Consider the following 16,415-nt stretch of genomic DNA (forward strand, 5'->3'; position numbering starts at 1 on the left):
GTCGCTGCACTCCCGCCCCAGCCACCAGCCCCCTGCCTTTGTGAGCCTTTGTGAAGGCCACAGAGTGGCGATTTTACACCGAGCTGATTGCACAGCAACGGCTTTGTGTCTCCAACAAGAAGGCCCTGCCCATTCCTGACCATCGGCGCTCACTCCCTCTGCTCCACAGAATCTCACATTCATCCCAATCCCATCAGCCCACACAGCCTCATAGCTTTTTATTATCTAAGGATGACAAGGTGATGAATCCCCTTTCCGTCGGCTGATATGAACTGAGGCGGTTGCTTTGGGGAGGGGGGCTCTCTCCTCCTGGCTCCTCACGCGGGATCTGCCTATTTAGCGCTTAACTGCTTTTGATTAATGGAGGGCCCGTTCAATGTAACATATGCCGTTTTCAGGGGCCAATAAGGGAACCAGGTTTTCTGATATTTTGAGTAATGATGCCACAAGGTCACAGTGGGCAGTTTAGATGGAGAATGAGTGAAATTGAGGAAATTGAGCTTTTCCATTTGTAAAGGAGCACTCAGTCCTTTATCTGCCGGGAGTAAATGTGTTTAAGTTACTGGTTATGTGTTTAAAGAAGCAGACGAGCAAACATTCAGTGTTATTTTTCCTTGTCTGGATCAGGTCTCACTGGTTTTACCTTTGATTTTCTTTTTCAAATGAAAGACAACTACCACATTAATTCCCTTGACTTGGATGAATGGAAATTGAGACTAATTGCTCTTTCATTGCACAAATCCTCCAAAAAAATATAGCACTTTGCCGCGGAGATGACTTGATCCTTCAAATTAGAGTGAAGCCTTCCTGAAAGCTCGTCCATTCCCTCTAAACCCCCACCAGCGTCACTCGGAGCTACAAGGCGAGTTCAGGCCTGAGCACAAAAAGGGTGCAGCAGCTTAACACCAACCTTAACACATGACTCACTCTGTCCAGGCTCATAAAGTCTTCTTGATGTGGCTAACGTGAGGGACAATATAGACAATATGCCCTGCAGAAAGGCTGGGTCAGTGACTTAGAATAATGGAACTCCCTTCTAACAAATCAAAAAATGTCATTTGGACTAAAAGGCTTTAACGGTATCTACAGGAATGTTTTCATTTAGAAAGTAATTATACCAATTGCCTATTGTCTTGACTGACTCAGGTAAGATAAATAGTAACATATTGCAGGTGGCTTAACTGTGAAGTGAATCACATGTCCTCCTTTCTTCTCTCTCCTCTCTCTCATCCTTCACTTTCTTTTCTCTGGCACAGAGATCTTGCCCTCTAATTTCCTATCTACTACTAGTCATGCAATTCTGTGCTATTACTGTATAGATTGTTTACTGCTGTGGGTCCCTCCATATGAGCTGGGTTCTGCTCAAGGTTTCTTCCTGTTAAAGGGGAGTTTTTCCTTGCCACCGTCGCCTTCAGGCTTGCTCTGGGGGTTTCAGGCCGGATTTTGTAAAGCGTCTTGAGACTATTTGTATTGTTATTGACGCTATATAAATAAAATTGAATTGAAGTGAACTGAAATGAATCAATGGTAATGTTACAATATTACCTTTATAGGTTCTGCAGAATATTTGCATTGTTAACATATTTTTTCTTTTATAAAAGTTTTTAATATTTTCCCAGTAATATCCTCCATTGGTACTTACTCAAGTGGTATCAATCATATTTGCACATCAACCAAAACTTTCACGTAAAAAGCCCTATTGACCACCGTGCATGCAAATGTGGTCATCCAAAGTGGTTTTCTTTTAAATTGTGTGTACCCCAAATATATTCTGTTCACACAGAAAGTGGTGGACGTCTTTTTAAGGTGTAGTTCCAGTATCGCTATCGTCACACTTAACATCCTGAAACAGACCCGGAAACGAATCTGGAAATCCATCATCCGCAGATGAAGCTTGCCTCGTTCTTAACATCTTGGCAGGGAGTAAATAAGAATAAATAAGAGAGAATAAAACATCTAAAAGGAAAAGGAAAATGAGATTGCAAACCTTTATTTTTAATTAATTCTGTCAATTATTTCTCTTCTCAAATAGATATAGTTTTTAATACATTATTTTAATACATTCACACGTATATTTTTGGATCCATTTCTAAATTTGTAGAACAGATGTTTTGGTCTGAAGTGGTGCAGTGACGTCACTGAAGTTGGACAACTTTACCTTTAATGATCTTCTTATGTTGTGTCTGTGCCCTGACGTGTTATGGATAGACTCGCTCCTCTGGGATGCTTAATAACCCCTAATCGATCTGAGGCTGGTGGAGCGGGTCCGCCAGCTCCGAGAGCGTGATGCAAACCAGACGCAAGTCCAACAAACCTGTTAGCCTCCCGGTCATTTAAGCGAGGGTTTGCTTGCTGCACTTTCCTCTGAGTTTGTCTCTCTCCGCTCTTCACAAAAACCTGTCACGTTTAATGGCCTGGTTGGCTGAGTGGGCTGCTGTAGCCCTCTCTAGAAGAAAGGCCCTGCGAAGAAAGGCTCATGGTCATCTAATGCAGCTTAATATTCTTTAAAAAGGTTTGGGGAACAATTAAGAGAGTGTTTCCCATGGTTCTTCCCCCCAGCGGTTCGCGGGTGCCTGTGCAGCAGCTCGTCCGTTTGATGGAGCCTGAATGCATCTTATTGATGGGGGTCAGAGTTTAGAAGCGGCCGTGCAAGGGGATGAGAGTGAAAAGAGGGTCCCACACACACAAATAACCACTAACAGCTCTTCCACTTGTCTGTCTGGGAATCGTATTCATCTGAGCTGAATGAGTGATTGAGTGCTGCATGTCCCTTAACAGACATTTGCTGTTAAGGGACATTTGCTGTTGTTTTTTCTAATTTTTTTGACTATTAAAACTTCCGTCCTGCTCCCTTGTGGTAAAAGCTGCTGAACATTTTCTTATGTGTCGTCACTAATAGCTACCGGCGTCCTCTCTGGGAGCCTCTAAAAGCGAGAGACTTGATACGATGAATGCTGTTTCTTCACCTGTGTTTATCTGCACGTCCCGGCGGTCGTCTCGTTGGCGGAGGGCTGCTCTGGCACGCACCCGCTTTGCAGAAGCCACATGTGTGGCTGTGTTGGGTCATGACCTCGACAGCAGACGCAGGAAGCAATGTCACACTTCACCACATAGAGCGCAAAGAAAACCTGCACATCTCTGACTGCAAGCACAGAGAGAAAGTGGACAACGAGACTGTGACATAGTTTACCGTCCCAGTGACATTTGTCGCTGGGATGCAGGTATAATTCTTCAACTTGTGCACTGCTGAGATTTTCTCGTGGCTGTCTCAATATAGTAGTGAAAGCACTGCTTGCTGTGCAGTTATTGAATCAGGGAAGTGGTCTGACTCTCACGAAAGCATACCAACCGCTTTCCTGTCATCTGACTTTTCGTGCAACTGTTAAGATGTTGCCACCAGAGTACAACATTTGCAACAGTGTAAAGCCTTAGGTAATGTATCTGTAATGCATAAGTATTGAGATAATTGCATGCTTTGGATTTGTCCTCCCTGATGCACCATTGTATGTTTATCTTATAGTGCTGCGGTGGAGTGTTGGGACGCTCCGCTATAGGATAGTCCACCTACAGCTGTGGCTGACCATGCAGTGGCAATTAGAGGAGTGTTTTGGGTCAAGGGGAGAGCCAGGGTTTTGTTTGCCTCCATCTCATGATTGAATGGCCATGTATAGGGCCGTGAAAGAAAAGAAGCCAATTAAGTGAGGGGGTGGTTTGATTTTTTTGTCCCGTGTTGTAATTAGGCCCAGTCTCCAAAAAAAAAAGCTCCTGAAGTACCATTTGGGTTGTTTTGTTGCCCATATCATTAGGACCAAAACGATCCGCCCAGGTGCTCACTGCCTGAATATGTTGAGAGATTATGTAAAGAAAAACTGCCATCCACAAGCCTTTGGGCCTCGTAACGCACCCTCTAGCTCATACACGGCGCCATGAGTGGAGCCCTTAAATTCTGCCAATCAAGGCGACCCAAACAATGACAAACATGTTTTAGATTCGGACGATCAGAGGGAACACGCAGAGCCGATGTACACTCAGCCGAGACTCCACCGTGTGAAGCGCGTTCTTAAAAAGATGTCCTACAAAATGCGTGTCTTTATTTTGGTTCCTTGGACATTTCAAAGGCACTTCAGAGCTTCAGTTACCTTTGATGGTGCAGAGCCAGGAAGTGAGTCACATGCAGCGGTTTTAAGTGCAGCTTCATTCACAACCACATCCAGGAAAGTTTTTCCTTTCCTTCTCCACCAAGACATTTTTGCAGTTCACATTTTTCCACTGTAGAGCCTTTCTGACTTTCTGAATTATAAAAGTAATTCATTCATCTTTTTTTTTTTTTTTTTTTTTACTTATTGAGTTATTTTACTTCAAGCAAACTGTTGATAACTAATAAAATTCCTCAAGTTTTCCTCCCAGCTGCGTCGAGGGATTAGACAAATCGGCCTGAACCATGACAGACAAAACAGGAACCATTGGTATGCATATCGGACCAATTAATCAGATACCATGACCCCATAAACTCCCCACCCTGACACACACATGCTGACACACTCCCTGCTTCCTGACTCTGGGAAACCGAGAGTCCGGCAGCTGCTGTGAGAGTGGGTGGCTAAGGGAGGGGTAGCCGAAGGGGCATGGGAAGGATTTGAGTGTGCCATGTTAATAACTCACAAGTGGCCTGGGCCCGTGGTCACTCTGTCATTTAATGTGCCACCGCACTCCTGGCATCTGACCCGAGGGTACATTCCTGGTGTAATGGGCAGCAGCTGGACCGAGGTTTCCGGGAGGACAGCTGAGAACAAGCAGACGGGGGCGACCATGGGAAACACCCAGCATTATCACTCCTCTGAGATTCAGACTTGCTCCCTCCCTGCTCATTAGTCCCTCCCAACCGGGAAAACATTTCAGAGTACCTGTTTATATAAAGACAGTAAAACGATTATTTGGAGCTTCACAGCTTACATATTGCACTCATTAAAAGGTGCGTCTGGGGGGAAATTTAAGGCTTTCTGTGTTTGGATTATGTTGCTTCATACAGTGCTTTATGAAGCAAACCATTGAGAGATGCTAAACTGACTTAGCCCTTTATGGCATTTAGAGTCTTAGACAAAATTAGACAGAGAGTCCAGCGTTTAGTCTAAATTTGGCCCAAGATGGAGCGCTATTGAGCTCCACATTGGCAAGTTAAAAGCTCTCAGAAGCTTAAATGTTAAGTATAAAACGTCATCAGCAGTTACATGTCACAAGAGCCACAAAAAAAAAGCTTCAAAGGCAGCAACAAAGCACGGCAACAATGAAGGCCTGTACAGAACTCTTCCTCCTTGAAACCATTGAACTACAGTTTGGAAAACTGACCCAGAGAGAAAAAAAAAAAAAAACTCCACTGCGGTTTAACTCATTTGCCAGGAGTATATTTTTTCAAAAGCACCTTCTCTCAGTGAGCATGTGTACATAAGAAGTGGGGGCTGACACACAGACCTCAGTCTTGGCTGTCGACCAGTGGCCGGAGCAGCGTTGGCAGCAAGATCGTGAGAAACAGGGGGGCGACACCCAAATGTCATCACAGCTGCAAAACTGCTGAGCACAAAAGCCAAATTACAGAAATATGTACCCTGAGGCCTCCCGACAATGAAAACAGAGACGCGTTTGAGCGGCTGCTGCCCATAGGACTGCAGTGGAAGTTGTCTTGCGTTATGTTTTGTGGGATTTACCGTGAGCAAGAAACTCCAGATTCCACAGCTGCTGGCAGACATCAGCATGCAGCACTGGTGGTTGCGTGGGAATTAATACTGGGTCAACCTCACTATTATTGTGCCTTGTTATTGTTCACGAAGTCTGGTGCCTAATGAATGTGCTGTTCACATATGAGGAAGTTATGCAGGCATTCATCCCGACGCCATGAATGTTTTGATTCACAGTTGACTGGGAGTCTTAATCCCCGGTGGCGTATGCAGCATGTCACAAAGAGAACACAGTCATCATTTGCAGTAGTATCAAAGTGTCGTTTTCTTTTGTGATCCGGGCGTCATTAAACCAAACTTGAGAATTATTATCATGTTCACATCTCCTCTCTGGCAGGAAGTCTTTGTGTGGTTAGGATGCCGACACTGCATGTTGGGGTGGTTGTGTTTGTCAAAACATGTGCATGCTACTCTTTACACTCTTTTCTCTTGTCAGATCAGGTTGTACAAACCCTGTAGTTTTCACATGTGACCATATAAGCCCTGTCTTCTACTGCAGCCCAATTTGTTTTGTATGTGGGCACGGATACCACACACACGCAAAGGATCTGAGCGTTACAGGTTTATAAATTGTCAAAATTGTTTTACCGAAAGACTCGAGCTTTGCGTTCTTTAACATAAAACATTTAACGTAAAATTATCCACATTTTACAAGGTGGCCTTTAGAGTGCATACATACTCTTTAGAAACGTATTCTATTAAAGCACGCAGGGTGCTACCCTTTGTCCGCATGTCGTATTACCCCAAATGACAAAAATCTACCTTTAGTAATAAGACTGAGGAGAGCAAACGTCCCTCTGTTTCTCTCTGTTCTGAACGGGTACTTCTTCCTGCAGAGGTTTTCTCGAACTCTGGCTGTTGCCCCTTGCATTGTGTGAACAGACCAACGTGTAGGAGTCTCAGTTCTGGGACGTAGACGTGATCTTTTCACTACTGCCACCAGACAATGTCCGTCCAGTCAGTGACATGATGACATTTTTGGATCTCACGCCTACACTTTAAATGCTCTTTGTGTTCACGAAAACAGTGTGGATGAGGTTATGGAAAGATTCGTTAAGGTATGGCTAGGGTTAGGAAACAATTGATCTCACAGGACGCCCACTGGGTGATAGGTATTACTGACTCCTACCCTACTGGCTTGTCTGACTAAGATCAGAAGGCAAACATTAATTGCAGGTCTCTTACGTGGCATGGAAGTCAGATGTTTTCAGACTTAAACCCATCACCCTAATTTCCATTCCATCATTTACCGCGGTGTTACATAAAGGTCACGCCGCTTCCTGCATATTCGTTGCATCGGAATATAAATTTTCGGGGCGTGGAATCATCCAATACAAACGTAATTCATAATATACTCGGCCCGAGTCCTTCACCCGCTTCCCACCCATGAGCGGTGCCAAATGTGTCTGGCCAGGTTTGGAAGCTGCTTCCTGGGAATGAACCGCTGTGGATGTGGGCAGAGACCGTTTTGGGTTTTTTTTTTTCCTCTGGAACATCCTGGGCTCAGACAGCTCTACCTTGACTGGTTGGTGCAGACCGAAATGGAACAGACATGTCCATTTAAAACTTTTAAATGTACGGTTCGAAACAAACTCAATTTTCCACCAAAACATTTAAATAGAATAAAAAAAAAAAAGGAATAATCACGTGGATATTCTAATCGTGGGGGGGCCATAAAATTATTTCAAAGCAGGATGGTAAATCACTGGGCATCTGCAGGTCATTATGTTTTATTACAGACGTGCGCTTCTCCTACATCTGCTCGTTTGCAAACATAATCCTGCAAATTAAAACAGCCACGGTCCCGCTGTCAAAAAAATTATCGACGTGTGTGTATTTGCATATACACAGGTGCGCCGCTCCATGTTAAAGTGTACAATAGTAACACAGTACAAGCTGGTGTTTATTTGTGCATACGAGTGAAGCTGGGAAAGTTTTTGCAAGGCAGTAGCTGAGCGGGTGGCTGCGAGGGAGGTAGATTTGTGGTCTGAGTGGGTAGGAGGGTGGGGGGGGAGGGAGGCCAGGGGGGGTGTTAGCTATGTGAGCTTAAGGAGGTGGATGAAGAGAAGGGGTGTGCAGAAAGAGAGAGAGAGAGAGAGGGAGAGCGCCTGTGCTTGTGCCTTTCAAGGTGTGTTATTTGTTCAAGGCTGTCCAAACATTTACAGAGCGCTGGCAGCCCTGGAATGCAGAGGCAGGGCCGAGACCGAGAGCAGCAGCCGTGGGAAACCGCTGCTCTCCTCAACCTCTGCAGGCTCGTTCCCCCTCGGGCAGAGTGTCAACACAGACAGTGCCAGAGATGTGTGGGCCTGATAGTGACAGGTCCCGTCAGCAGCCGCACACACACACACAGACACGCGCACACACACAGACACGCACACACACACGTGCAGTTCCAGCAGGCGCACAGCCCGGCTCACTGCCTCGCTTGCAGACTTACACATATTAACAGACAGAGGCAGAAGCCAGAGGCACCCGCCCTACCACACGCGCGCACACACGCGCACACACACGCACACACACACACATTTAATTGTTCATTCACACACTCACACTCAGGTACACACACTTACTGCAGTTCTTTAAGCCTTGTGAAAGATAAACAGTGGACTTCAATATTTCACAACTGTTTTACTTTAGACTTTGAATCCAGAAAATATATTTTACACCAGCAGCTGACCAAATGGGCTTTGGTTTTGTTCATGTCCGGTCATGCTATAGGTGTCCTAAATAGCAGTGCACCTCAAACTCGCACTGAATCCAGAGAGTGTCCGTGGTGAGCTGTCTTGAAGAAACACGAGGGAGAGAAGTAGATAGTACGTGCTTGGCCGACTTAATTAAAACACACTTGCTGAAGTTATGTCGCCTGGTCTGACCTGGAAATAATAATAAAACTGTTATACAATATTATTATTATTATAATAGGGTCAACAACCTGCCATGTGTATTTTTGTACATGCAGCGTATTTGTGCTTGTTGCACACGTGAAAACAGTTTCAATCCAAAAAGCGAAGGTTCAAACATTCACCGTCGCTGCTTCTCGTCAGTCAGGTTGAGGTGACAGTAAACATGTCTCCAGGTGGGGACCTGCCGGTGCCAAGCAATGAGAACCATGCTTTGTTGAAACCCACACCAGGAAGTCAGCTGTCACTGTGCTCTGCTGAAGTGATATCCTGTGATAAGAGCCGAGTCCAGGAAGCTGCCCACCAGTTCATGCCGTTCCCGGGTGCAGAACAAGTTCACTCATATCTCGGTATACCTGTTCTCCATTCAGTCACAAGCACCGGCATCAACTGAGATAACGCATGACTGACTTGTTGAACCTCACACAGATAGCTCCGGTTTTAGTCACAGTCGCAGTCATGTTCCATTTCACACTGAAATACAGAGCGATAGGTTTCACCTGTGTGAGTCAGCCTCTTAAAGCTCCAATGATTAATAGCGCTAAAGCCCTTTCCCATGTTTATGTGACTGCCAGAGAGCGAGTTGGAAGCTGTGTGGTCTCTCACAGGCAGGTTTTCTAAACTTCATAACTTCAGGTAAACAGAAAGGGAAACATAACAAGGACAAAAGTGATAAAAGAAAGACATAAACTGACAGATTTAACAGAAATGAGGCCGTTTTGATTGACCAGAACACAAATACAAAGACTACAATCTGACCTAGACATACAGTAAGACACAGGTTTAAATTCCTTGATAATGATAATTATAATAAAAAATAAAATGATTCCAAAGAAATAAAAGCAAACCTCCAGTCTGGAAATGACTCTTTTCCCTTCTTGTCATTAACACCGCCCACTGACACTATTTTTATACAATCTGTGTGTGCATCACGACTGCCGAGAGATCCTTCCAGCTGCGTCAACCAGCCTCTCGAGACCGCTAATTTAAAAGAAAAAGAGAAAGTGTGCAGTGTGACGATAAACGGGCCGCAAACAGAAACCACGCATCTGCTCGTTACAGCGGTGCATCGTTGCCACAGTTAAAAAAAGGCCACAAGCTACATCCTTGTGTAACGGTCAGTGGGACGCTTTAAAAATAATAATAATTACAAATATACTGTGAAACAAGAGAGTTCAGGAAAGTTGTGAAGTTTTATTTTGGACACGGTGGCAGCAAAGCAAGGGGAATATGAAGTGTTAGTGCAACTAAAATGTGTGAGTGCAGGAGGGTGACCTACATTTAAATGATCTGCAGGTACTGGCATCACAGCGATGAATGTTTTAGGGATGAATGAGGAGAATTAAAAGTATAACAGAAGAATACGCAGACAGTAACATAAAAAGGAGCACAATAACAGATCTTCCCCTGATCGCCTTTAAAGCCACAGAGGTTGTGTTAAGTTGTGTGGGAACCAGCATCATTTGATTTGAAAAGGCTCATTTGCCTATGTATTGGCAAAATACCTGCTGTTTGTGTACACATGACTTCAGGTTAGCGGTGCAGCTGCTAAACACAAAGGCAAATTGAATGTTCCCAAACACACACACACACACATAAACACACAAAGTGCTTAACGATGCCTCACATACGTGTTACTCAGAGAGTCTGAAGGTATGACAAAGCGTCAGTGAAACTTGCTCATCACCCTCCTCCTCCTCCTCCTCCTCCTCCCCCCCCTTCCTCCTCGCACGTCTCTTTGTCCTCGTGTCTGGCACACACACTCACCGGCTCCTTCTGCCCTGCAGCCTCATCCACCTGCCTGCACTGCTGGAGGAGTGTCGCGTTTCAGCGATGAGGCAACGTCCAGCCAATGAGCTGCGGTGAGAACGGTTAGGGAGTGTGGTGGGAACTCTCCTCCCATCTCTCCTCTCGCTCTACCTGGGAACCGAAGCAGCCTCAGGGAGGGGCCGTCCAGTCGCCTGCTGTCTGAATGAACACCAAACAAAAACTCTCACCAACAGGTGAGTTACACGAGTCACTGTTGGTTTTTCTCTTGTCTATTGTTTTTCCCTCCCCCGTCATTATTATTGTTATTATTATTATTTTCATTCATGGCATGCACGACTGCTTTACATTTTGGCAGGACTGTAAAAAAAGAAAAGAAAGAAAAAAAAGAGAAACAAAACAGTCAAAGTGTGGGAACTTTTTCTCATTCCTTTTTTCTTCTTCCAAGGGCTTTTAACAGTATTAACTCTGCTTACACAGGTATTTGTGCACCTGTGGCACTGGATTAGTGGATCAGCTTGTTCATTGTGAGTAAAAATAAGCACTGTGAAGCATTTTTTTTATTCCAGCCTCTCTGGCTGAGAAAAAAAAAACAAAAAAGAAACATTTAAGCCTGCGACGGGCAGCTGTAAAAGCTTAGATTTTCAAAGCAAACCAACTCACTTTAACAAACTGCTTCAAGACGTCGAGTTGTAAAAATTATGGGCGCTGCTGATGCAAGCCCCGCAGGTCCATTGTTTCACAACTTAAAACATTCATTTCTTCCCGGCTGCTCTGGACAGCTGTTTGAAAGGTTGATTGCAATGTTTTCTCCTAAACTGAATCATCCTTTTGGTTATACCTCCAGATGATCCAGTAAATCCAACACTGCCTCCCTCAGTACAGAAAAGAGTAATGCCCTAGTGAAATGACATCCACCATTTTTTTTTCTTCTTCTTCTTTTGGTCTCTTGGTAACCGAATGCGAAAACAGTTCAGCGGTGAGGTGAAACAAAAACACGAGTTATCGCATGCAAATTTCTTTTTAGTATCAGACACAAAAACATAACATAAATTATGCTGGAGCGGAGCCGGAGTCATTGTTGTGCTGCCAAGTGTGATCCCACCAAATGTAAATAAATGTTCCTCTCTCATAGGATTAAGTTAAGTAGTTAAATAGCAGGTACAGGCCAGTACAGGCTTTCCCCTGCATGCACAGGTTAAGCTGGGACACATAAAGGATCGTTGGGGAGGTCTCACTGGTCAAACCCAACAATAAAGATGGAGAAAAGGGCTTGGTCAAGATTATACCTGTTACACACATGCTGCAGGAAACAGTCAGAGCTTTACATTTATTCATTCATTTAATTTGCAGCAATAAAATGACCTTTTAAGACACCATATGTGCGTGGAATGAGCGCTTTTGTCATGTGTTTCTTCCATATCTAAATTAAAGCAATCACAACTCAAGTCAGCCAAGTAATGTGTTGAAGATGATTGTGTTGTACCCTCGACTTTTAATCAGTTGGCCACTCGAGGCTGGCTCCAAATGCGAGTTAATTCCCAATGCTCGAAGGCTCATCTTTACCACAGGAATAAACATGTTTGCAGCCCGGGACAATAAACTGTTTTGGTCTCTATTGCTAATTTACCTATTGGTGCTCACTTTGAGTGACAGGTGAGTGCATGGACTCCACCTCTTTGACCATTTTCTTTTTTTAATTAGCCAGACGGTGACAGCTGGAGTTCAAAACCTCTCTTCGGGAAACCAATACGCGGCGTCATTGAGGGTTTGACCGTCTTTATATACAGAATATTAATGTTTGCAGTCCTAATTCTGTAGATCATGGTTTATGTGTTTGGTGTGCTGGCAGATTAGGTCTCACAAGAAAATTAAAAGTTTTCTTTGTAAAGATTTTAATTATTGCACTGAAGTAGATCTAACTGATTTGTGTTGTTTGTAAAATAGTGGGCAAAAAGAGGAAAAATAACTGTTTAAACAACACAAGAGGCCTCGTCGATAGGGGCAGAGTGTTGCTTAAGGTACCGTGAGAGAATGAAACACGATCCCAGAAGGCTAGATTGAGAAACAGAGTCATAACTGTGACAGTCCAAACATGGCACAGCCGCTTACGGTATAATGCCCTGAGAATTTTACTGCTCTCAAAGGGTGTTATGGTGGCAATTATTTTATCACCCGGTGTTCAGGTTATAAAATAATCTACCCTGTGAAGTGCACATGTGTGTATTTTATTGGCCAAAAACACACACACAATTCACACCTGTCTCTCTCTCTCTTTTTTTTTTTTTTATTTTTTTTTTTTATATATATATATGGAGAGCAGTCTTGCTTCAGCACTCTGGCAGCGGCATCAACATCTGTCTTAACATGTCGTTAGTAGGTGATAGATGTTGTTCCAGAAAATCCATTAAAGCCGTCTGCATCGCAAACCAATACTCAGTCCTGCTCAAAGCATCACAAAGACACAAGCCTGTGTAGACAGAGCCACTTGGCAAAAGAGTTTTCTACATTTCTGCTTGAAACGACTCAAAACTTCTGAGGACTTTTTTTTTGTGGCTTGTCAACATGATGTTTAGAAAACTGCAGACGGACAGAAATGTTCTTTTTGGAGAGCGGTGGCTTTGTCCTTGCCACTCGGCCGTGCACACTTCGGTTGTTCAGCGTTCTCCCGAAAATTGATTCGTGAATATGAGCGTCGCCCAATGTGAGAGAAGAATTGCTTAGAAGTTACCCCAGGTTTTTTTGTGTCCTCTCTGATTTTTATGCATCTTTGTTGGTCGGCCAGTCCTGTGGGGGGGTAACACATCTCCCATAATTTGTTCATAATCTGTTTTACTGTGGATTTATGGACTCAAAACTCTACCAGAGATAGATTTGTACTTGTTGAGACCATGACATACCCCTGATTATTTAACAAAATTAGTCTCTTTATATCAATTTAAACCGATGGACTCTAATTACGGGTCCAAGCACTGAAAGCCATATTGTTTTTGTTGCTTTTATTATTATTATTATTAATATTTGGTCATTTTGTAATCCTAGAACAGCATTTACTTTTGCAACTCTCTGATATGTAATATTGGCTCATTTTCCTGAATAAACACATACACAAGTATAATATTTCAGTTTCATTACGTTGTCTTTGTCCACTTTTAGGACTTGTGTTAAAATCCGCTGATGTTTTCAATTCATTTTTATGCAGAAATGTAGATGTGCACATGCATGCATCTGTGTGCTGGTGTGACCTTATATCAGTGGGTCCGATTGCAGGATAAGACACCAACGTGTGAAAAGAATCTTCCCTCCTCTTTTATTGCCGTCCCCAACAGAGCGGCGGTATCCACTTGACTGCCCAATAAAAACAAGTAAAAGGCTGACATTGCACTTCGTTTAACACTGCATGCCCTTCACTCTGCCTCCTACTTAGGCCATTGTCATCCACGGGGACTTGGCTTTGTTGAGAGGTTCATGTTGTCCATAAACCAAAACTCCAGACAACAATAGATGGGCAGCTGTTTCCTGGGTAAGCAGTGTGTTTTGTGTCCCACAAGCAGGTACTTTCTCATGATGTCATTTTTGTGTCGCGTAGCTAATGCGCCGTGAGTTTCCAGGTAACTCTTGCGATCCCAACGTTTCTGTTTCTGTCTCTGCTTTTATTTTATAGCTTGGATCGCTCTTGTCGTCTGGTTTTAGCTGTGAAAACGGTCCAAACTGTAGAATTGCAAAACAAAAGAGAAGACAGACCCGTCAAGTAAATGGCAGAGTGTGTAAATGGCTCAGTTGATTTGGCCTGGTTGAGGAGGATGTGCACTCTTTACAGGATCATTCACAACGAGGTGTCAGGTGTTGGACAGGTTTTGTCCAACATGTCCCAGGGGCAACAGGCACAGGGGGCAATGACTTCATCCCACATGCTGGCTGACTTTTGACTCCTTTGACACCGTATGACTGAGGAGTCCACAGAGAGGAAACACAGTTGTTCTCACCCAGAAGAAAAGGCCTTTTATTGGCGAACTGAATAAGTTACTGTTTCCCCTATTTTAGTTATTTTTTGCAGTTTCCTTTTACTCTGCCGTTGGTATCAGTAGCAGCAAAGACAAACATGCTCTATTTATCCTCTCCGTTTCAACTCCAGTGCTTTCAAGCTTCACCCTTCTTTTCTTTACCTTTCTGACTGCTCTTTTCCCGTCCTTTTGTTCTTCGTCTTTGGTTTACAGCAGGTCCTCCGAGCAAGGGGGGGGGGTGATATGTTTACTCATTCTCTCACCAGAAGGGGCTGGCAGAAAGCTGGCAATCACAATGAGCAAATATGTTCATGCAAAGTCAACCCTGCTGAAGGGAATTGTGGGTTGTTTGTTGGCAAAGAGATGGGGATTTGGAGGCTGTGTCGTGACCACATGTGCCCCCTTTTTACAACTATTACATTTCTTTTCAATGTGCTTACTCACCATGGTGGCAGATACCTTTCTCGCTACTTGTACTGTTGCTTTTTTTTTTTTTCTCACAATCCCTCTGGGGTGTCTCTGTGAGAGGGACAGTCTGTTCGAAGTCAGTTTGCTTTTTTTGACACATGGACTGCAGCCCCAAACTGATCTGGGCATCACTTGGGGGAGCTGTATGTGACAACACAAGCGTCCGAATCAGTTGTACTGGATTTTAAACAGACTTTAACCTGCTAGATGCCTTGTAAAATTAGACATTGCTTCGAGCCCCTGACCTTATCCTCTAGACGTCATCTAGTTCATGTGATTAAATGGATTATAATAACGTATACTCTTTAGGAAAAACACACAAAAAACACTGTATCGCATCAAAGTTGTGGACTTCAAGAGTTTCCAGGTATTGTTCTCTTAATTTAGTCCATCACAAAATTGTAGACCAGGCGGTAGATCTTAAATTGAACTTGATCCATTCATGCGGCTGAATTTTCTCAAAGGAAACTGGCATCATTTTCCAGTGATTCAGACTGAAAACAGCCACGTTTAAAAACAAGGCACAAGGGCTGCCTTGGTGGTGGCATGTTGTTCAAGGTAACTCTGAGACATTGAAATATGATCCAGGAAGTCCAGCTGGACCAACGGATTAAGATAAGCCTTTGTTGTCGCCGCACAAAGAATATACAGCTACATCAGAACAAGTGCCAGATATTGAATCAATAAACACGAACACAAAGATAGATCACATGAGTATTAAATGCATATACATATGTCTCTAATTTAGGATATTTCAAGACAAAGGACAACCACTGTCATACAGAATGTCTGTTTACGTTCTTGTTTCTGGTTGCTGGTCCCTTTCTCCTCCTTCCCAGTATCATCAAAATGAAATCATGACTTTACGACTCTCAATCAGACACAGTGACTTTTAAAATGTAACTAATCTTGCGCGTTCTTACCTGCGACAACTTTCATTTAGACTTTTTCTGTGTTGAAAGGAATGCAGATGTATCACTACCTGTATGTTTCACATGCCAAGTGCATGCCACTCACGCAGGCCTTGATTTGGGCTCTGCACAGATCTGTTGCAGGAGTACAGACCAAGCTGTGCAGGGCCAGAGTTCATATTTATCTGACCTAGTCTAGAGTTGGTTGCACTGTGCAAGAATTCAAACCCAGCTGGTTTAGTGACACCTGACACAGACTGGACAGGACGGTCTGACTGGTTCTATTGTCTTCTGCGGCAGTAGATCAGGTCAGTCAGTAGGTCATCCAGGTCTCTAGTGGCTGAAGAAACCTACTGACCTACCTGGAACAAAGGCATACTTCCACCTTGTGCGCCTAACTGATGCTTTCCCCCAATAAACATGCTTTCAACCACATCGTATTAGCACAACATATCTGTGCCTTGCAGAAATCACCAACCCAACACTGAGGTAGAGGACATTTTATTAATTATCTGTTGGACCAAACACACGATGCATCTTCTCACACTGACAAGCAATAAAAGTGTTTGCTTGAAAAGCTGGGTAAACCCTGTTATACTATTTTACGGCACAGTTTAGACAAAACAGGCGTCA

The sequence above is a fragment of the Chelon labrosus genome (genome assembly GCF_963514085.1).
Source record: "Chelon labrosus genome assembly, chromosome: 10".
NCBI lineage: Eukaryota > Metazoa > Chordata > Actinopteri > Mugiliformes > Mugilidae > Chelon > Chelon labrosus.